At 33.3% G+C, this 25,195-nt stretch overlaps 1 long non-coding RNA gene across 1 annotated transcript in view; it reads right to left on the bottom strand.

Annotated features, from left to right (window-relative positions):
* Positions 1-875: 875 nt before the first annotated feature.
* The window catches only part of LOC149805684 (uncharacterized), a 95,273-nt gene continuing 70,953 nt past the window's right edge, over positions 876-25,195 (bottom strand). The window contains exon 3 of the long non-coding RNA XR_016414969.1: positions 876-4,057. This is a non-coding gene — a long non-coding RNA (uncharacterized LOC149805684). The remainder of the gene's footprint in view (positions 4,058-25,195) is intronic.

The raw sequence follows: 25,195 nt of genomic DNA on the forward strand, positions 1-25,195 counted from the left end.
GTAGAAGACATGTTGATGAAGTATAAGAAACTTGGCTGCAATATGTCTCTAAAGATTCACTTCCTTCATTCCCATTTGGATTTCTTTCCTAGCAACTGTGGTATTGTTAGTGATGAACACGGCGAACGTTTTCATCAAGATATCGCAACAATGGAACAAAGATACCAGGGAAAATGGTCCACTACAATGCTGGCTGACTACTGCTGGACACTCCTCAGAGATGCTCCCGAACAGCTGTACAAGAGACAGGCGAAGAAATCTAAGATGTAGTCAATGACTTGATTTTTAATAGGTAGGCTATTACAGTTGACCTTTTACTATTGGAATGCATTTCGTTATGTAAACATTAATTTCTTGCAGATTACAAAAAAACTAGAGCCAATTTTGCAATTTGACTGTCATATTCGTGTTCAGCACATAAAAATTGATAAGAATTGACTAATTTTATTTCAGTAACATGACTTTTGTAAAAATTTGTTGTCCAGTGTAATGAGTTTACCAAAGGCACCAACGGTTTAAGAGGTAATAAGGCATGATTTTCAGCACAATAAATGGCGTTGTTCGTATGAAACAAGCCTCGTCACGAAGTGACAACGGCGTGTTCGTAGCACAATAATTTCCTAGCCTTTCTAAATAAATTATAAACTTAGATGACAACGTACCATGAATACACTTAACTCAACACAGTCAGATAAACATACAGTACGGACTTTAAAAAATAGCTAAGTGCAACACATCATTGTTTTATACTTTCATCTGGCAGCACCAAACTGGAACAAACTGTAAAAGTTTGTATACCAAATCTAAATCAAACATCATTACTGTACCATTACTCTCTTCGTGTCTTATGCTATGACGGATAAAATATATACCAATAAGAGAGTGGTAAATATTTATTATTAGTAGAACGATAGAAATGTTGTGCTATTTCTTATGTAGAAGACAGTGTTTAAGAATGAATTGGTATGTGTTTGTTCTCTTATTATTGCGAATGAGCGAAATAGGTCAGAAACATATTTCATTGCTGGTCCTGTTTCTATCACAGTTATACAACAATAAGAGTTCTACGCATGCGTCAGAGTATGTTCTATAAGTGGCTAACATCAATTAATATTTTAAGGTGGCTCATTTATTAACTTTATGCTTGACCGTAATTCACAATATTTTCGATAAACCGAGAGTCGATTTTTTTAAAAGTGTGGTTATTTTCATTTCATCAAATATACAATTGTTCCATCACTGTCATTATGCAATCTATTCTTAGAAAAGATAAGGAAGAGACTAAAAAACAAAAATGATAAAATCTATGCTATTCTTTCTTTCTCGGTTTAAAATCGTTGGTCCGTCGTTTATATGATAAGCTATATTCCTTGCTCTGCTCTCCAACTCATGACGGCAGAGGATTCATCATTCAACGTAGAAAATAAAGTTCACGAAACTAAAATATGCAACAATTTATATCAGATTCAGCAAAAGAAAACAAAATCTGTTGCAAGAATTTTTCAGTTATATTTGTATTTATATATATTTGTTTCTTAAATTGCATAAGGTCAGCCAGATCTAGTTGTGCAGAGTTATCCCCCTTGATCGCCTTCACTTTGAAAGATCGTGCACAAAACAATGGGACCTTTTCTAACTAGTGCAGTTTGGTTGAAATCCAATAATAAAAGCTCAGTGAAAAGGCGTCTTTGACGAAGGTTGGTTTGAAAATCATTGGTTTTATCTCGTCTAACCGATGCAGAATACAAAGAAACCCACTCAGCCAAGTTCTAACGAAAGTCAAACTGCATACAAAATATGGTTGAAATCCAATAATAATTATGTGAGCTAATGTGCGGTAATAAATGTGGGACGGATGAGCGGAAATAAGAAAAGACAATCTCAGTGTCAGGCAACACCTTTCTACAAAAAGTCCGCAGTGATAAGAGATGATTGAGGATAGAGTCCGATATAAGGGTTTTTACTTTGGAATAATGTGCTTAAAACACACGTTTTAACACAATATAGACGAATTACAACAAAAAACACGTCTAAAAGTATGACATTTTTCATAATATCTTAAGGATGTTACCCCAACATGTGTCATTCCTAAGACTGCTAACAGATTGTTCAGATCGTAGAAGAAAACCGATTTCATTGGTGCTCCTCTTTTCTCACACAGATATGCCAAACATTCCAAGCTGCCATCGCTGTTATTAACATTTATTAAGATATTACTACTTTCAACAAAACAATCTGCATTTAATTAATATCTTCATGCAATAATACAAATGCCTGTACAGGTAAGAGACTGAGGGAGGTAATAGCGGAAGACACGAGTTAAATTTAGTATAGTAAACTTTTTATCTGATTCTTTAATAACAAAAACGTCATAATGAAGACTGTGTAGCAATGTGTGTATTATTTTCCAGTATGTAGTTTTATTATTAATATAATATTAATAATAGAATTCATTGAAAAAATGTTTAAACATGTGTAAGGTCGACAATAAATTTGAAATACAAGTACTGACTTTTAAACAGAAAACGTCATGCGCTCGAAAAAATGAATTTTCAATTGATATGACAACTTAAATGTGAGTGCTAAAATTCAGAAGTGATTAATCTGTTTGGATTCCTTTAACAGTATTACTTTCCCATCGGTTTGATTGTATACATAATTATTAAATTATATTTTGAAATGTGCTCAACTATTTCATAGCACTCTTTAATTGCAAAGTTTGACTGTCCTACCCAACCAAGTCGAAATCAAATTGGATTATTTCCCTTTGACCGTATATTGCAATTTCTGTCTGTGTAGCTCTTTTGTGCACATGTTCTCTTAATCAAAAGACACAGACAAGTAATAATCGAATTTGCACGAGATTCATTTGCCAAATCGGTGAGAAAAATATATATATCGTATAGACATCTGAATGGCATCATAATCCATGTAAATACAATTATGTTTGTCAAAATTAACGGACGACACAAACTAATGAACCTTCCATCTGAAATCTCTGGAAATTAACGAAATGCATAAAACTTCTGATCCTAAGCTGCAAGAATGCATTGAAGTTTATTGGTCTGCACTATGCGTTCAAGAGTTAGCTTGCTAACCTCGTTTAAATACGTTTTACCACGTAAAGTGACAAGACCGGGCAACCAGTCATAACATTTTTCCGTACATGTCAGTGCTCACGAAACGTTTGTAATGTTTCGTGCCAAATTGATGGACACAGGCCAGGCCCTAGGGCAAGGCGAACGAGGCAATCGCCTTGGGCCCCGCGCTGCTGACGGAAATCAACTTCGCAATGCAATGTGTTTGCTTGGGGCCCCGCTCATCGCTTGCTGCCTTGGGCCCCGCACATTCTAGGGCAGTTTCTGGATGGACATTTAGCAGGCCCGGCCCCAGGATGTGCGGGTCCCATGGCAGCAAGCGATGAGTGGGGTCCCAAACAAACAAATCTGTTCAATAACACCATAGTATAAAAAAAAGTATAGCCAGCAGCGCGGGGCCAAAGGCGGTTCCCTTGTTCCCCTTGCCCTAGGGCCGGGTCTGTGCATTTATCAACATACTACGAACATTTTTATGTCGAATATTGAAGAACTCCACTAATGTTCAAATGAGCTTGTAGTAGTATGCTACAGAAGAGAACCGTGTAACTTTTATTCCGATGATGATGATGATGATGATGATGATGATGATGATGATGATGATTACTAGTAGTAGTAGTGGTGTTAGTAGTAGAAGTAGCATATTTAGTAGCACATGTAGTAGTAATAATTCTTATTGTTCAGGGAAATCATTACCTCCCTATACTGATATGAGAACATTTGAAATCCAAATATAACAAAACATACTGATCCAGCAAAACACGGAAGACTTGCTCTACATTCAGAATTAAAATATTACGAGGGCATTCACATCTTGCTTTTTTTTTCTTTTTTTTTTCTTCATCTTTTTTGTTGTTGTACATTTCGTTGTTGTTATTGCTGTTGTTGTTGTTACTGCTAACAAGCTTTCTCAGATGTATATTTCGTAAAGGAATACGATGTACCTTCGCAGCACACCGGAGCTGTAAACAGATAAGAAATCAAAATTAAAAGAAAACAATCACTAGGTCTGTTAGAGTGTGAAGACAATTATTGGAGACTAATTTCAATAATTTCAACCAAAATTTTAATAATAGAACAAAGCTATTGTTATCAACAATTTTCAGAGAGATAATTTAAATATTTCATGAGTATAATATTTCTTTTAAAACAATTGTCGCATCAAGAGATCATGTATGAGTGTTTACAAAGTGTGCACGTTGTATTAAAGAATAACATACAGTAATAAAAGTTAATATTTGTTCATTTCAAATATCAAAAGAGATACACTCCAATCTTTCAGAAAAGATGCAGATTTATAAGATTGCGTTTAATAATGATACAATAGAACGAAGCAGAATCAGTCCTGACAGCAAGATAGTTAAAATATGGCACTGTGAAGAAGGAATAACGTAAATACTTTACGTGGAATATTTATTTGGCTAAAATCACAATATATCTTGGATATCTGGTAAACCTTACGGAGAAATGTTTTTAATTTCAAGTCATCTTTAAACTGATTGATTATCTTATATATATATCCTTCGTTTTCTATATTTTGGATGCAATTTTGTGAATTACCTTTAAGATGAAATGCAATAAGCTTTTCTTACTTATGTTAGGGAATCATTTGGAAACATCATCTAAAAAGCATCATTTTTATATTAATTTTATAGAAAAAGTAGCATTCGAATATAAGGATTTGCCTTTTAGTGTAAGTGACACTTCTAGATCACTTAGATTTATTTTGGCTTCCTCGGCAAAATCCAAAAGGCTAATTTTAATTTTAAAAAAGTTGGTGTTTTTTCCGTGTATACTGCCATTACGTTTTCTACTGAACGCAGTACACATGTTTCACTAATCATGGATTCTCCAGGATAAATCAAAGAATAAATATTAATTATTTTTGAAGGATTGAAATTGGATGCGACTTAATCTGATTGGTTCAATTATTGTAGCGTTACCATATCAATCCACGGCGATAAAGTATATGACTTAGCTGTTTCCGAATCAACCATATGAACGGTAAAAGGTGAAATAAATAGAAATCAGTCTTACCCTTGAAATGCATATGAAATGTTTCACGTTGCTAGGAACGTGAACCGATGATTAAAAATATTAATTAATTATGCAACCAAGCTAAACGTGATATACATAACATAAAATACAGTGAATGGAAAGAATAGTTAAAAGACAAAATCTATTTAGAAATTTAAGAATCAATCAAGAGCAGAATTTTCCTTCAAAATAACTTATCTAAATAACGTCGATCACGTTAAAAATAGGAAGTTGGCTCCAGTAATCTCTGCAAAAAATCAGCACAATAGATACAATATAAAAGATTATAAGACATTATATGAGGTTTGAGCAAACTTAAGGGTAATGAAAACCACATAAATGTTGATTTAATTATGAGAACATTGAAACAGCTATCATACGTCATTCAAATAAGGAATGGTGGCACCTCGCGCAATTTCACAATCAAACTGTATACATTTAATACATCTATACAATCTTCTGTTGCAGAGAATTATCACAAAGGTAACTAACAGTTTTTACACCACATGGCTGAAGAAAGATCTAAATTACTTTCACACTGTGTCAATATTAATATTAGGTGGATGCATTTGTTCAAAACTTTCATTTTACATTGGGTAGTAATTTTAAATTATACAACACAAATTAATGGTATAATGAAAACTTGGGACACCCTCAGCTGTAGAATGTTAAACATACGACAGAGAAAAACTGATACAGAAAACGGACAAGAAAAATACAAAATATCAGCGGTGTATATAGTACGACAATATGAGAGAAGAAAATGATATTTCTGTGGAGAAAGTGAACATATTCGACAGAGATATTAAGAACGTGTTGCTTGTGAATGTGTAAAAGCCGTAAAGAGAGACTCAATGTATCTTCACCAAAATCCCAATGTTAAATGAACAGTATAGGTGAAAATTATTTGGTACATCAATTGTTGTAGTTGTGTCAACGGTACGCATGTTTGTAAATTTTCTAAATAATGGACAATAGACCTAATGTCATATTTCAGACAAAATGTGAAAATAGAATAACGCAGATAAAACAATGAATGACAGATGTTAATAACACAAAAGCAAAACGTAAATATGTCCTATATATCTTTAATGAAATCGATAATGCTATTTCACATGTAAACCTTTAAACACTTGTATTAGCACAGTTTCCGTTGTTTTCAGTGATGAAACCGTGAACAGATAATGATCAGAGCATAACACGAATTATTTTGGAGATATCAACTCAACTGGTTGGTGCGAATAGCAGCATATGTGAGTGGTATAGGGTACTGGCATTTAACAAAACAAAACAAATCAAGAGTTTCTGAATGAAGTTTACACAACTCATGCTTACTTACAGATACGGAAATTACTGGATGATTGTATAATACCATTACCTGCTCCGGATTCTTTTAGTCCTGTCAATATTGTAAAAAATATAATGCAATTAGGTTTAATCTGTGGTAGTTTGAAAACATCATTTCATATACACATGAAGGGAAAAAATAAAGCGTGATATATGATTGGATATTCCACTGGCAGTAAAAAATAGTTACATCACTATAAGCAAAAGCCATTGTACTAGTTAACCAAGCGTTGGCATAGCTTTAAGTGTTTCAAATTCAAATATCATTGTGATAAAATTATTTCTACTGTAGATTTAGATGACGCAATAGAGTCAGCATGGTTTGAAAACCCCAAAATGTATGCATCTACTCGACCAAATAAATTACACAGAATACATTTTCAAGGCTAACTATTCTACTTTGCTCCAGTCTTTACCTGTTAAAATGTTTTGCAAGGTGACTTACTTCATATAATGTCAATACTCATCTTCATGAACAGACTGAATATCGACTTAAAGGATGAAGATATAATATTAATTGCTTTTCATTGCATGCCAATAAGATATGTTTACATGTAAAGTAAAGTACAGGCGAACATTATGATATCCCTGATAGCGGCTTGTTATATTTGATTTATGTCAAAACATTAAAGCAAACAAACAAAGGAGAAATATATCACAATTTGTGGGAAAAAAAACAAATAGTGACATAAGCCTTAACAAAATCAATATTATAAATATATGCAGTCATGCGTTAATAAATGACGCAGCTAAAAGTTGCATATGGAAAAGCCGTGTTGATACCCAATCAAGAAAGATTATATCGGATAAAATTTATTTTAGCTGCTCGAGTTTTGCTTTAAATAATTCAGCTCTCTATTGAATGCTTTTCGAACACTGCAATCCTTACCAAAAAGAGCAGTTGGACTGCTTGGCATCCAAAACTACTTACATCCAATCGAACAAAAGATAACCAATGAGATATATGCTTACTAAAGCGGTATAGTGAAAACGAAACAATCTTTGGAAGATTATAACGTTTTAAAAATCAAAAATGAAACATATCCTGATGGATACTTATCCTCAGTTTGAACCATTTGTCCGTGTGATTAATAGGTAATTGGTTAATATTCCACAAAATGTACTGACTTGAACAATACGATAATCACTAGTACAAATACTCTGTCGGAGTTACAAATGAGTGCTGCTTTAACCCAAGTAACAAAACTATTGAGGGCAACAAAACAAATAAAATGTTCAAATAGTGTATTTGAAAGCACGTCACCATCTGTAAGAAAAAATCCTACGATTTATCCATTAGAGATTTCAGTGATAAATTAAAAAGACCAAGTATCCTTCTTTTACCAAATATTACAAGCTACATGCAGAGGTTAAACAATCTAAGCTAGATATGATATATGTTCATCTTGAATTTGTTAATACCATCATCCGTGTGGTACCAAGTACTATTGACGAATTACATCAAAAGGAAGAAAAAGAAACGAATGAAAATTGATTTTCATTATTTGGGGAAAATAAAGTTTACGAAAGAAACAGACGCTTTCCAATCTAAAGTAGGTTTTTAAAATATATGTGGAAAACTGACACAGATAAAACTAATATAGAACGAAAACTAAAAGAAGACTCAGCCGGAAAGAATTTGGCAGAAAATCCACGATTACAAAGAAACCTGGAGAGTCAAATGAAAACAGAGCAGAGACACTTGACTAAATGGCTGTGTACGACTCTGTGCTCTTTATGTAACAGAAAGAATCGAAACCAACACGTTTGAGAAAATTCGTCAAATAATGTATAAAGTATTTCCTCTTAATACAAAGTGAAATTAACAAGAAACTCACAGTATTGTGAATGAAATACTCGATAATTCTTAAATATTTTCTCTCAAGCCAAACTGTAGAATGTTCCAAATGAATTCCAATAGTCTTCAATATCTTGTTGTATCACAATCATATAATCTCGAACGACTTTGAATGAGTACATAAGAATCGAAAAGTGTTATTTTAGTCCAAAAATCAATGAGCACTTGGTAAATCCAATGAATAATTTAAATAAATAATTCCTCTTAAATGATATCTGCACGCAGCCACACGTGATTAAATAAAACAGGAATAAAACTCTTTAAATAAGATCCCTATTTTATATGAAAACGGTCAACTGACCGATGACTCAACATAATGTTCTCGAAAACTGATCTTTTCTATTGAAATTTCCACTAATTTGTAATCAAGGTCAGGATTTCAACTTACATGTTAGGAAACATCTTGTTTACAATTATAATTATGACAAAAGTTAGGTGTAAAAAGCATTACAATTGTCAGGTAGACACAACCTATACCCTCGATCACGGACAAAGATCAAGCACACCATATAGATTAAATAAACATGACAAATGAAACAGTGAGAGATCAAGCTTTGTTCATAAAGTATTTGAACAAACCATATAGTGGTTTTCCACAGTTTGCATTTGCTTTCCAAGTGAATAAAGACATATTTAAAAAGCCAAGACATTTTTTCACATAGTTATTGCTACAAACATTCTGACGAACAGGTAAGATAAGAATACATATTCATCGCCCTTGTGGTGTGTTATAGTATATATGTTGCTCAGAAGGTTTTTAGAAAAGATATTCACCTTTTTGTAGCTAATAAATGGCAAATATCAGCAAACAGAAAAAGATACCCCAACTAAATAAATATACCAATGCCACACAACATTGCATCACATGTACCCTGAACATCATCAAACCCGAAAAAAAATTGCACATTTGTAGAATTGTAAACCAAAATGATTTAAAATATATTAATTATACAAGGCAGTTTCTGAGTTGTTTTTTATATGAAAATGAAAAAAAGATACTAATAAACAATTTCGGTAAAACAAAAGTTAGGTGAACTATTTGGTGAAAGACATCACCAAATTATATGGAAGAGATTAAGTAGAATGATTACTTGATGTTCATGACATATGTTTTCAAATTGCCTAATTTAGTTATAAGAAGTAAGTTCGGACAGATATAACGAGTGCAGAACTGAAAGACATACGGGTAGGATTATGTGATGCACCTAACACTCTCAATAAAGCTGTTCAGTTCGCATTGTAAAATCAACATTTTGGTTTCTAAAAGATCATTGACATCTTTATTCTTTGAGTCCTTCCTGATTTCAGTTTTAGAAAAGCACTTGTAAACGCGCTTGAAGTGATTGAAGATGAAAACCAAGACTGCGAACTTGAACATGTTTGTCTCTAGCTCGAATACAATAACTTCAAAATCAATTACATCATCAATTCATCACAAATACAAAGAAGGAATTTCTTTTCCAAGTGCTAGAACGTTAGGGAGAAAACTATCCACATACTGGCCAATACAACTTAGATGTACCTTGCGTTTGATTCTCTTAGAATTCGCTTAAAGAGTGTTTTGATACTATGTAAAAAGAGCAGACAGAGTGATCCAGAAAAGTTCCATACCTCAGCATTATAAATTAATCTCATGATGATTGCATTTTAACCAAGTATGCCTTATTCTCATGGTTCCGATTAATTGTACAGTATGATTGAATTTTAACCAAGTATGAATTATTCCCATGATTTCAGATTAATCGTACAGTGTACATATATCAAAACGTTTGATGCACAAGTACAGCGCATATAAATAGGTAGTGCAATAGTCATCAATGTTTACGCCGGTAACCATTGCTTCTGGCTTAATTTGGGAAGTACAAAGGATAACGTATTGAACGGTAGCTAACTGGCTAAGATTCAACAAAGTATTCACTTTCAAATCAGTAGAAAAAAATCGCATACGCTCACAAAACCTTCATTCATTTTGTTATGCATATTTGATTTAATTATATCTGATTTAAAATATATTTATTGTAATCTAATTGTTTGTTTGTCAGTTTTAATGTAAATTTATTTACTAGAGATGATACTTTTTTCAGAAAATAGTTTGACCTTGACTATTCGTGTAGTAAACACCAGGTGTTGACCCTGATCCTTACATTAATTCAAAATTAGTAGCAGCCTTTTAAATAAGTCTATTTGTGTTAAATGATTGGTTGCTGTCTATGTCATGATGGGACTACGTGGTGTTAGATGTAAACATTTTTTTTTCCTTAGAGTAAAACGATTGGTTTTCATTTTCGTCAGGGCCACACTGGGTGTACGTAATTTTTAACAAGTAAATAATAGTTCTGGAACATGATCACGCGACCTTCCTTTGTGTTTTAGAATACAATATAACCTTTGCTTTGGAGAGATATTCTCAGTTTTTGCCTTTTACTTTACACTGGGAAGTATCTATGACCAGTTTTTGAGTTTTCGAGTTATATGTTAATTTTTCTCCAGATTATTTGGATTCAAACGGATTAATTTTTGCCTGGAAATATACGTGTGCTCAGACAGAATTCTTGATCAAAGGCAGCTCTCATAAAAGTTTATTTGGATTTCCAAAACCGAAGGATTATTTATTGTGTTTCTACAAAGAACTGTAGACAACAACACTGAACAAGATACAGCATACGTCATCACTTTCGATCTTGGATTCTTCGTCGGGACTCAAACTTGAAATCACTAAAACATTTTATCATTAGGACTTCTAAAATGTTATTCGTAAATTATTCTTGGATTATTTTTGGAATTGGTTCTTAAAACCGTAAGTTCATATTATTTTTAGTTTTACAAAAAATTGCCGAGGGAAAAAATTATTATATTTGTTAAAAACTTGTTGTTTTCACTCTTTCTTGTGTTGCTGTTTATTCGAGCCTAAACACGTAACATTAAAAAATCAGAAGATCAGGTAAACATTGCAATCAATGAACTGAAAAATCCATTATGTTGTATGCATTGTTTAATCCATCCTAAGACCCGACAAAGCCTTTAACTATGTGAACATCATAACATGACAATTTCTCAAGTGACTAACTAGGTAAAGACTATATTTGCACAACATCTGCTCAACACCACATACGAAGACGTTTTTCGATTGGACCATTATTATCAGTAAAACGTTTCTACTTAAGAAACTGGTTACTGAAGAATGAGAATGTGGTCCGAGTAGATAAATTGGATAATAGGAGATGTGTACCGAGGTACAAATATTGTATTCATAACTGATAACTGTGGCAATCATGATGACAAAAAAAGAAGCAACAAACATAACCAAGTATCAGTACTGGTATTCGTCCAAGACTACAATTTTGCAAAATTTGCCTTCAGAAGTGATATATCTTTCTGAGGTAGAGTTTTACATCAAGGACAACAAAAAAAAAAAACAGTATCAAGCTTACGATTGATTGGTACATATCTCTGTGACATGTATTATGTAATCAATCTTCTTCGGAATAAAATAAAGATGATGATGATAGTGATGATGATAGTGACGATGATCTAAGTGGTAATGGAATCGCGAGAAACAGCTGTCGCCGACCGGATATTGTTAACGAAGCAACACGGTTCCACTCCCTCATCCCTAACAAAGGCGAAGATTGATGTGTAACACTGTGAAATTAACAATACAGATTGTTTCTTCATGTCAGAGACCCTAACCGTGAAGAGAAAGGTGATAGGCTGTGACAAACAACATCAAACAAACGCAAACATGAGTAAAGGAATCACGTTTCCAAGTTGTCGAGACTGCTATGGAATCCAAGCCTTAGATTTTTCAAGTTGTTGAGACTCCTCGGGAGTACAAACTTTAAGCCCCTGCTATTTACTGTTTTCGAAACTTTGATTACTCACAAAATGCGTAATGACTCTTTTCCATTTGTTTGTTTTGGCCCTCTTGCAATGCCAACCTTCCACAAGTTTGTACGACATGAGTCTCTGAAAATACGCAAACCATATATTGTTTGCAATAGATGACAACGGCATTGGGTAAAAATTTTGACTTCAAAATAAACCTATGAAGAAATTGTCCTTTCAATAAAATGTAGAAATTTTGTATTTTGCTTTCAAGAATAAAATTGAACGAATTGATTATGAAATGATAGATTGATAGATAGATGGATAGATGGTTGAATGGATGGATAGATGTATATATGGAATGACGGACACGGGAAAAGGATATAAGAAAAACATTATGGTAAACTAATTACTAATTAAAGAAAGACACAGGCATATTAACAAGGTTTCACTTTTACATATAATTACATAACTTTAATCAACAACACGGAACAGGCATCTGAATGGATGCTCCAGCAACCTGTACAGAAATTTAGACATTTAACCCAGGGATTACAACAAAAGTAGTCCCTAATGCTTCATATGAATATAAAAGTAAGAATTATGTTTCAAAAAGTACACCAGTGGAATAAAAATAAAAGCTCTATATTTCGTTATTTTAGTTTTATGTATTTTAAGCACGTACAGAATGCGACATATGTATCCTAGCCTCCTATTTAATTAACAATAAAAGCAGATATATATTTTATTCTTTGTATTTTCTTTTTTTAAGTAAAGACGTGTTTTATTTATTTATTTATTTATTTATTTTAATTTTGTTTAAAACTAGCCCTTTCCCTATTATCTGATCGATACAGCAGTCGGAAATGTAAAGATTGTGTGTTCCTTGACACAGATTGGTAAATAACATTTTCATGAAAGGAAATAAAGTGGTTTGACATACGCCACGAGGAATTCCATCATACGAATTTGAATATAGGCGTGGTCTCAAAAAGGTATCACTTTATGTACCAGAGTAGTTTTACATTTCTGAACCTAATCGTGTGTTAGTTGCCACTTTTAGATAACAGCACTAGACAAACCGGGCTGACCGCAACGTGGTGATTCTTTTGCAAACAAGCCTATGTCAAGGCACCGAAGACAGGTGTGTAATTCTGCAAACGCAAGGTTTGATTAGATCATAGATTAGCTCTAATAAAACAGAGATAATCAATTTTTGTGGAATAATGGTCCAATCATGTACCAAGAAGAGGAACAATTACATCCATGTATATACAAACTGAAAAGAAAATGTATTCTGGTGTATTTTAGAGATCACACATTAACGGGTCATATACTTATTTTGTATCATATTCAGTGTACATATGAATACAGGTATGTATCTTTATGTGCATGTATATATGTATGCATATGTGTGTGTATGCATATATGTGTATGTATGTATATATGTATATATGTATGGATGGATGGATGGATGAATGTACGTACGTACATATATATATATATATATATATATATATATATATATATATATATATATATATATATATATATATATATTTGCAATGCGCTACCTTTCTAACTGTACCGAGGAAATATGTTACATACATACATACATACATATACACACACACACATACACACACACACATCCATACATACATACATACATACATACATACATACATACATACATACATACATACATTCATACGTACATACATACATACATACATACATACATACATACATACATACATACATACATACATACATGCATGCATGCATGCATGCATACATACATGCATGCATGCATGCATACATACATACATGAAATGCTACTTTTTTGCTATTTCTGGGGTGGGGGTGGGGATGCTGTATGCATGATCTGAAATTTTATATTCGTCTATTCATCCTTGTGCAAAATCATCCAAAATATTATCACTCTTTTCATTTGGTGTAGACTCAGTTCAGGTTGCAAGGTGAGCTGACGAGCAGAAGGACGAATGTACGTACTAACTGCATATAACATTTACCCTGTTCTCTCACTGCATACTTTTTGGTTCTAATGATTACTCGCGACCTATAAAATGCACAGACCCAGATTGGGATCTAGTCAGTCTGTATTTTAAACCGCCATTAACGAGTATATACATTATCATATTAAATCTAGTTTTCACAAGTAATAGGTAAAATAATCGAATTACGTAAATTATACATGCCATTAACAATGGTATAGCTTTAATGAGCCCATCTTTTATAAGGGCACATTTGCTTTGCCTGTGAATATTGTCTATGTGTGTATGCGCTTGAGTGTGCATATGTGTTTCGTTTATTTTCTAAATTAGGAAAAAATAAACGTACACAGTGAAAGACGTGAAATTTACATGTTTTAACCTTCCAATATTAAAATCGCAAGGTGTTTTCACAACAGTCGAGTTCTCGACACATCAAGGGTAGAGATTGAATTAAATCAATCACCGAAAATGAAGAACCACAATATTTGACTACACATATCGCATAAATATACTTTAGGGTGACTGGAAATAACACACACACACACACACACACACATTTGAGTATAAGACGCATACAAATTATATAAGTTGTCCGTTAAGGTTAACTAGAAGGGTTTCTCTTTAATATATGTATTGTAATTAAAAATCGAAATCAACTAAAATCAACAAGGCGAAGGACTAGTCGTAAAGTTGACAATCTGAATGTAAGAAAAAAATTTGTTGTTAGTCTGCCGATAGTTGCTTTTTTTCATACTGATATAATTAACGGATTGACCTAACCTGGTGACATGGGCTCCGATGATGTTCTGCACACATGTGTGCGGAGCATCATGGGAGGCCAGGGAATCAGACTACGGATTAACCAATGAAAATGTCTGTTTGTTCAGCCCACACTCCCTTGTCTAACATGACCACAACAATACAAGTGTCAATCACTCAAATCTCAACAACTCTCCTCTCTAAGTAACAGTTAAGTAAACCCATTTTAATCTCAAATTATACCCTCATTTCCGCTCAAGGCTATAGTATCTACCGGAATAGCTCTCTTCAACGTATCGGTTATTTAAATCCAAAAACTTATCTACAAAGACATCCTGTCGTCGTGTTCAATTACATTGCCGCTTGAAAGGTAGATTGCATAGTTCGTGATATTGGCGCCAATCGCCGAAACCAATTAGATTCAATGCATTACTTTTAATCCTAGACTTTTAGCCATCTGTTAATGTGTTTTTACAGGGCTTTAGAAGGCTTTAAACTTGGAAAATTAATGTAATTGGGCAGAAGGGTTTCAGTCATTTATACTTCTGGTATCAAGGTGATGTCTAGTAACTGGAAGCGTTGAGAAACCAACATATCTATTTACCAACATATCTATTTACCAACTTATATATTTAAATTAGGATGAAAATGGACCACCTCACAGGTGACATACCATCAATCGCCCTATACAGTTTGATTATATTCGTTTTCAGTGGGTTTCTCCGTATTTAATTAGATATCTGAAATTTCTGAATCCAAAGAACGAATAGTATGAATGGTGTAGGTTTATAGAATATATGCAAATAACCAGGACCTATTAAATGTAAACATCTTTTCTTCAGAAAGTAGGGAATTACCCTTTTTGTAATATAGTCAAATTCAAATATGACTTTACTGTTTCAGAGATTTAAAATTAATAGACCGTTATCCAAATTACAATACAACTTAAATTTCCAGTTCGGTTCAACGTAGATACACTTACCCCGGAAGTACAGTTTCCAGAACGTATAATGTTAGCATAATGTACGTGTCTCCTACGTCAGGATTGATCTACTGTATGTACTCTCTTATAAGACGAATCCAACTGCAAACTATACATGATGCGCCGGCAGATCTGGGTCAGTGTGGTTTGTTAGAGTAATCAGTAGAACTAACAGCATAGACACTGATCTTCATGCATATTATGCTAAAATATTTTCAGTGAAAAAGTCTTTCACGAACGTGCGAGTTTTGTTTCTTTTCTTTTTTTTTTCTTTTTTTACGAAGTGCGTTTACACATGTAAAAGAAAGATAACAAGGAATCCAAAGAAGTATTCTTTGTAAGGAAAACCTGGTAAATAAAGGTTATGACTTCAATAATCTCAACTGATAGCAAACACATGGCTTTCAAATCAGCATTATTGAGCCTGCCTGAGTCCACATTAAAACATGATGAAAAGAAAAAGAAGAAAAAAAAGGAGGAACACTATTGTTTTGACAAATTGGGGAAATAATTATACAGCCTTCCTGCAAATCATGCTCGACTTACAGAAGTACAAACTTGCATTTTGTCACCTTAAAGCCCAACTGAATTTGAGTACAGTACACTGATAGTGTAATAGACCTGTGTGTGTGTGTGTGTGTGTGTGTGTGTGTGTGTGTGTGTGTGATTTCGATTTTTAACGTAGCTTTAACAATCGTTCAGTCATATCGCTACGATGTCTGCAGTGTGGCAGTTTATAGTGATGTCTAGCAATGGGGCAGTCACATTATCCTGACAACAGGCCGACCAGTCCTAACACTAACCTCCTAATGCCGAGCGCCAAGCAAGATAACTGTTACTTCCATTTTTAGACGTCTTTGGTATGATTCGGCCGGGGATCTAACCCATTACCTCCTGCATCCGAAGCGGACGCTCTATCCTCTAGGATATCGGAGCCGTCGTAATAGACCTATGTATAATTAGTTGCATTTATAGGTTACTGCATTGGGGGTGGGGAAAAATGAACGAGGTTTCTTTCTGAGTAATATTGCACGACCTTGGGAATGCAGTAATTAGTCCGAAAAAAAGAGTACATATTTTCCTATACAAATTCAGTAACCTTTTTCATTATATACGCAGGCTTAATAATAAAGGAATACACTACAAGAAACAAAGTAATTGAATTTATGCTGTATTTCAAAATAAATACAGAATCATAGATTCATCAATACTCAGTAACACTATTAATGTGCGACCTTTGAACTTCGTCGCGCGCTCAAAATTAGTTTGCAAACAAAATTATCGTTTTGGTCTACTTAAAGCTGAAATGTAGGGCCATTTTTTGAATGAATGTGCATTGAAGAAACTTTTCCAGTTGGTCTGGAATGGATGGATTTTGTTTTTCTGGTGATCCTACTTAATTCTGCTTCTCTGTTTTTGAATGACTGTGTTTATTGGGTCATTTCAGTGCAATAAGGAGGATGTGATTTCAGTTGGAAATGTCAAAATTACAGTTTTCTATGGCATGAGTCATATCATTCGGATTTGAAGCGCTAAGGAAAAACATTTTGAGTAAATTCAAGATTCATAATTGCCATTCTTATAACCAGTTAAAGAAATATTTATGCCCTGTCACTTGCATGCTCGCTGTTAGCGGGACCGTAGTAGTAATGACCTATATGCCTTGTATCGCTAGAATAACACGGTCTCAAAATAGTTAAACGGGGAAAATTGCAAAGCAGCTGTTGTGTGACAGTCCATTTGGCCAGCGGAAATATAACTTTTTCGACGTATTGGCTTATTGGCTCTGATGCTGTTAGTTTCCAACCAAAACTTTCAGTTGCAGGTTTTTTCCCCTCAAATTTAGTGTGTTAACTGACTTGTAAAATGGTGCGTCTCTCATAAATATGTGATAGCCCTTGACTTTAATATTCTTTTCCATTCTATTTTTTCTAGACCCTAGTTAGCACGGGTCATAGTCTAAACCATTCTATTTGCAAAAGGTTACGAATATATATCCTAAATAGCTGTTTAAACGATCAAGTGGTATTTTCAATTACTACGTCTCTCACATTTGCTGTTGACATTGCGAACATCATGTTCATTCGTTCGCTTCATTGAAAGTTTCGTTTTGGACTCAGTGAACTCGTCCACATCGTTAACTTTATCATCTCTGCTTTCAAATGGACGAGACGGCTTGTTTAGCTTAATCACACTACATCTAAACAACCAAAAACTAAAGCGTACACGTTTTGTTTACTTAGATGCTTTTAATACTATTTTTAAGAACAAGTGTCGTGCAGTATGAAGCCTTGTATAGGGTAAAATATTGCACGAATCTTACAATGTAAAGTTAACGAAGAAAAAAATGAGCATATAATAATTAAGTTTCCGTTTACAGCTTTCTTGGACTTCAGTGATATTTCTGAACCGGAGTAATTAGCCAGTTTCTTGGAGCAGCCGTTAAAATAAACGGGATTAACTAGATTTTAAGACAGCATGGGTTAGTTTCGTAAAATAGACACTCCTTAATCTCGGAACATAAAAAATTATCTGGATAGTTTTAGCTATACCGGTTTAGTAATTTGCGATAGGAATGCCTTTTTTGTATTGGCAGTTTGAAAGCTGACGTTTGAACCATACCAATTTGAAACAAGAATAATTATCCAAAGGTGAGCTCCGTAATATGTGGTTAGTGGGTGATTAGAGAAAAACTTTTTTAGTGTTAAAACATTTTAGTTGGCAAAGATTGTTGTCTTGATGTCTTAAGAAAGAATGGAAACATTAAACTGTCGAAGCCAGACCCACTCAAAAGCTGCTTGATTCTCTCGGTAATGAGCCCCTTTGTGTATAACAATATATTAATACAAAAATAATCTCAGATCAGATGAAATGTATGACTACTGCTAGTTGAACGAACAAAATCTGCCACACATGGAAACCAATCGTCTAAATAACAACAAAATATATTACTTTTAACCATTAAACACATTTCATATGTGGGAAAATAATTAATTTTGAAGTGTATTAGCGATGATAAAGGCCACGTGCATGAATGATAGGTGCAATCTGTAATTTTTCAAATAATGCGTCTGAAATTTTAAATGTGCAAACAAGGTATTTATGGCTAGGAGAGTGTGCATACCAAATTAACAAACCCGTTGACATTCCATTACAGGCGTGTGAACCTATCCCTAAAACGTGTTTGCATTTTTGAAGCTGGCGTCAAGCATTTTTTTTTCCAATTTCACATAAAATATTCCGGATAAATTGTTCAACATTTTTTATACTGCATGAATTTGTTTAATATTTTGTGAAGTATTTGTGGCCAACGATACATCTTTGCCATGCGAAAGATTGGTGTCCCTCAAGTCTCTTTTTTTTTGCCCTTTGCTCTTTATGCTTTTACGATTAATTTAATGATTTACCACTTGCTATGAATTTAACTGAATCTAATCTATTTTTGTGGATGACATAAACTGACATGCCCTAAGTTAATATATTTTGTTCGACAAAATTTACAAAAGGATGCTGATGCTGTTATACGATGGTGCTAAACCAAAAATAAATACAGAAAAACTAAATGTATAGCAATTTCATCAAGGCAAAAATGCAAATATTAGACGATATCAATAAATTTCTTCAGTGAACGGAATTAAATAATATCGAAAATCAAAACCTTTTAGATCAGGTTACTGACAGGCATTGACTGTGTAAAAAAAAAGTACTTGTGTTCTGCGGTTTCCTCTAATATACAAGATACCGTTTTTGTACAGATCGTCTGCGTATAAGACATAATTAATTGTTTTCCAAAGGATATATATATATATATATATATATATATATATATATATATATATATATATATATATATATATATATATATTTACTTTACGCATACTTTAAACATGTATATGCATGCATGCATGTATGTATGTATGTATGTATGTATGCATGTATGTGTGTGTGTTTGTATGTATGTGTGTGTATGTGTGTACGAATGCATGTATATATTATGATTACATGTCAGACACTGAAATAAGCAGTCACACTTTGAACACATAAGTTACATTTACAGTTTTAATATTTCATTGTTGAAGACCCTATGTAAGATTGGATGATTGATTTATAACCAAATATATTATCCTCAGAAAATAAATGTAGTTGTAGTAGTAGGAGGAGTTCTTATTGTCTTTGTTGGATGATGATGTTGATTATTATTATTATTATTATTATTATTATTATTATTATTATTATTATTATTATTATTATTAATACCATTATTATTATTATTATTATTATTATTATTATTATTAAAGTATTCAACTTCACCGAATTATGTTCTCCTCGCTTGTATTAACGGTACATTAGTCAAGCTGAAAACAAAATAATCGACTATGGTGGCAAATTTTGGCTTATAATCTTAAAAGTCAAGGTCAAAGGTCATTGTGACTGACAAACTAAAAAAATATTTTTGCACAATAACTTGAATTCTCCATTGTCTACAGTTACTATTCTTTGTACATAGTCTGTACTTTGGATAGGAAAGAATCTTGCTAAATTTAGGGATTAAAGGTCAAGGCCACTATGAAAGAGCAAAATTTGTATATGACAAACATTTTGGTTATTTATATTGTTCCGACTTTTATGGTCGTAAACTTAATAACAGAAAAGAGTGAAAGCCATCAAGTTTTGCATCTTATTTATTTCCATCAAATACAAAACGAAAATTTAGAAAAGAGATTACATTATTGTGAATTAAACACCAGATAGTCCTTAAAGTTCTACCAGAAGTCAAAATGTAATAGTTCCGATTAATTTCATTCGTGTTCTGGATGGATACGGTAATGTGCTAATAGTCTCTGCAACGATGTTGCCTCTTTGTAAAGAGGGCTGGTTAATTAGCTTTTAGAGGATGACCTCCCTCGATTTTATAGCCCGGTGTGAGTGGATAGATAGAACGTCAACGGAGAACTGAGCACAACTACTGAGAAGAAATAGTACAATACGAGTCCCCTTTAGACAAGAGAAGAACAATTTAATCAATAACACAAACTAATAGTGCCAGTTTCAATTCAAGCAAATCTACTTTACAGAATTTCAATAGCAGTGTTCTATTATTGATTCATTTCATCATGATAACGAGAGTGGTGAAACAAGAACAATGTCCACGCCTGATTTGCAACACCTAGCGTTGCTTCGCGTCTTCGTTTCCGTGTACCCCACGCCTTCCAACCTTTACGTGCATATGTTTCTATCCTAACCGATCGATCTATGAAAACTATGATGCAACACAATTAAAATGTTTATATATATATATATATATATATATATATATATATATATATATATATATATATATATATATATATATATATATATATATATATATATATATATATATTAATAGACAGAGAGAGAGAGAGAGAAAGAGAGTGAGTGAGAGAGAGAAAATAAAAGGAAACAAGCTGAAAATGGTGAAACAACCAGTTCCACTGAGGTTGGTTCATGTGACCTAATTTTAAGAACGTTAGAAGGTGAAGGTGAAAAGGGTGTTAACAGCATAAAGCATCCTCGTCAGAAGTAAATGTGTTATCATTAATTTTCTCCCTATGGAATAAAGTAAAGCACGCAGTTAAAATATAATCAATTGGGATATCGCTAATTTCCCGTTTTCTTTATGCTCGTTGCTGATATACAAATACCCAGAGTGTCAACAGCGGGCATGATAAAAGTATATAAATTCATTGATTCTGCCGAATTGAAGACATCAAACCTTGATAGTTAATAAAGAAGATAATAACGTGATAACGATACATGAGAATCAGTTACTGTAGCTTTAGTCTTTTCAAAATCCTAAGCTAATGGGGGGGGGAAAAAATCCTCTTCTGACATAAGATTTATTAGACATGCATCTACACTGGAAATTTAGACATTGGATAAAATAAAATTGTACTTAATACGCGTGTAACCAGGTTGTCGCTAAATTTGCTCAAAATGAGATTATTTCATGAATGATAGCCCATGTTTTCATTCCCTAAGTATGACAAAATTACATCTCACAATGCGGTGGACTACTTGGTTAGTTGGGAATTATGTATAACGTTATTGAGTGTCTGGAGTGTCAACATGTCATCTACTTTTAGCTAAAATTAATGTGAAAGTATCGCCAAATGCATGTAATGAATGGTTCTTATTTTTTAGCCTGTGATTCGTTTAGCTGTATCATCTTTAAACTCTGAAAACTAGAGATTTTACATTGGGTGAGGTTGTTTCATATCTATCAAGTGTTATGATGCATGCTATCTAGGTCTTATTTTCAAAATTGGCAGGACACACAGTGTAGTTCGAAATTAAGTCTCCTCAATGGGCATGGGCAGTTGCCCATCGCAGTTGAGAAGTTAGTACAGAGAGTCACATAACGCAAAGGGAAAGACAAAGTCACGGGACAAAAAGTCGTAACTTGAATTTAGACGATTAGGCTTTCATGAGGGACATGTAACAAAAAAGTCGCATGAGATAAAGTCAGACTTTGAATTTTGTAAAGTTGCAGGTTTTTATGCGACACGACTTAATTAATTGCAAGGTTTAAATTGTTATGTATATTTGATTTAATTATATCTGATTTAATATATATATTTATTTCAATTTAGTTGTTTGTTTGTCAGTTTTAAATTATTTTTATGCTTCATTACATGCGATTGTAATGTAAATTTATTCACCAGAGATGATACTTTTTGGAGAAAATAGTTTGACCTTGATTAATCGTTTTAGTAAACACCAGATGTTGACCTAAATCATGAAATTGATTCAAAATTAATAGCAACCACGTATATAAGTTCTATTTTTATTTTAAAATGATTGATTGTTGTCGCGGTCATGATGAGACTACGTGGATTAATATGTAAAAAGTTTGTAATTTTTTTATTTCTTAGAGTAAAATGATTGGTTTTCGTCAGACCACACTGGGTGTGTGTGATTTTGAACAAACAAATAACGTCGACGAGGTTCTGGAACATGATCACGTGACCCCCTTTTGGCGTTTTAGAAAAAGATATAACCTTTGTTTTGGAAAGATATTCTGAGTCGGGCTTTTTCTTTACACTGGAAGGTGTTGTGTCGTTTAGGGTTATTTCAATTTACTTGGATTCGAAAGGATTAATTCTTGTTTCCTGGAAAATACGTGTACTCATGTGAGATTCTTGAACAAAACAGCTCTTATAAAAATTTCTTCACATTTCCAAAAACCGGAGTAATATTTCTTGTTTCGACAAGGAACTGTAGACTTCAACACACTACATGTTCCATCTTGGATTCTTCGTCGGAACTCGAACTTGAAATCATTAGAACCCTTTATTATTAGGACTTCTAAAATTTTATTCGTGGATTATTCTTGGATTATTTTTGGATTTGATTCGAAGTTCACATTTTTTCATTTTACAGATTATTTCCAGGGAAATAAATTATTTTATTTTTCAAAGCTTGTTGTTTTCAATATTTCTTGTGTTACTGTTTATTTGAGCCTAAACACATAACAAAATATCATTGTGATAATACGATAATAAGCAATATATCAGCCATATGATTTTTAAAAAACATACCAAAATAATATTATGTATAGTACTAGCAAAATGATCACGAGCAGCAGAGTGGGTGAACAGACCTTTTGCTTAAACGTCATTTTTGAAAAAAATAAGACTTCCTACGAAAACGGAAGAAGAACAAAAAAGGACAATAACGCCAAACGAAAGCCTCTAACTGACCGAGAGTTTCTCTAATTGGGTTAGTTTTGTTTTTGTTACTTTATCCTTGTCGTTCGTGTTTTTTAAAAAGTATGTGCGTTTCGTTTACTCGCCGGATGCTCTGCTGCTACAAATGTGTGAGTAATTTAATCATTATTATACCAATAATGGGATCTTACACAGTATATTAGCTCGAGAAAGACGAGAAGCAATTTGAAGATATCTCCCTGTTCTTGATGCTCTAAAAAAAAAAAACACTGCAGCAACAACAAGAATCACAAGTTGAATATGCAGAAGATAAAGAACGATTTTTCAAACCTGTTACGAAGGTTACTGAAATTGTTGCAGAAGCTACTGAAGGTCTTCTACCGGCATTAAAACAAATGGCTGAGCAAACTGAAAAAAAGCAAGAAGAACCAAACAGACGAAAGGAATTTTAAGAGATCTTCCAGCTGAAATTTCTTGGCAGAGAAAAAGAAATACTCGAAGGTATTGGTGAAATAAATAAAGAACTTGAACCAAAACTAAAACCTAAAGTAAGAAAAGAAAATATTGCATTCATTAAAATTGTTAGAGAAGGTGCCGTTTAAGAACTTAGAAAAGTTAAGGAAAAAGATTTACCTAATGCTGCATCGTTAGGTTTTCTTCAGAAAATTATGCTTTTAAAACTTGAGCATGCTGGTGTAAATGTTGATTAAAAAAATGTAATGGGTATATCACATATATTACAACAAGGGACAGGTTAGAGATGATGACATAATCTATCATCGATATATTACGGAGATAAATATATTGTATGCAACCTCCTCAACCTCCTAAACCTGAACCTGAAATAAAAACTTGGGTCTGTAATAGTTAGGGTAGTTAACTCACGATTACCAACTTACAAAGCGATTTACCTAGATGGACTTGGTGATGTTGTTCAAGGTTTATTTAAGAGAATATCTCCAAAAGCAATACCGATTGCAAAACAATTAGGGATGAAAGCTATTGAAGCTATTTGTGATAAAGGTACCAGTGCTGTTGGTAATGTTGCATTATCAGCAATCAAAGATTAGCTCGATCAGTACAAAGAAAACCACAGGCAGGAAAATTACCCAGTACTGAAGTTATCCGTGCAAATATCAGTAAAATAATCAATCAAGCTGCAAATCAAAAACTAGCAGAGTTGGCTAATATACCACAGTCAGGCAAAGAAAAAAATATAACGGCAAGTTTAATAGCAGGAAGTGGTCTTCGTGTTAGACGATAACAATTATAATAACAAATTCAAACGTGTATCCGATCCAGCGTTTGATATAGACACACCAATTCTCAAAGATGAATATATATGCGATGATCAGTAATATTCCTTTGACGCACGACAACCAGATCAGCGTGGTCGAATTGAATTACAAGTACAAGACACAAGCAGATATGTTTTACCTGCTGAAACGTTTATTGAAGTAGAAGGCAGAATTTTGAAAGATGATGATACAGGAGTTGCAATTAGTAATATAGTTTGTTTTGTAACAGTGGTATCATGGCTTTGTTTGACACTGGTACGTACATTG

The sequence above is a fragment of the Sinohyriopsis cumingii genome, chromosome 2 (assembly GCF_028554795.1).
Source record: "Sinohyriopsis cumingii isolate HCF-2022 chromosome 2, ASM2855479v2, whole genome shotgun sequence".
Classification (NCBI taxonomy): Eukaryota; Metazoa; Mollusca; class Bivalvia; order Unionida; family Unionidae; genus Sinohyriopsis; species Sinohyriopsis cumingii.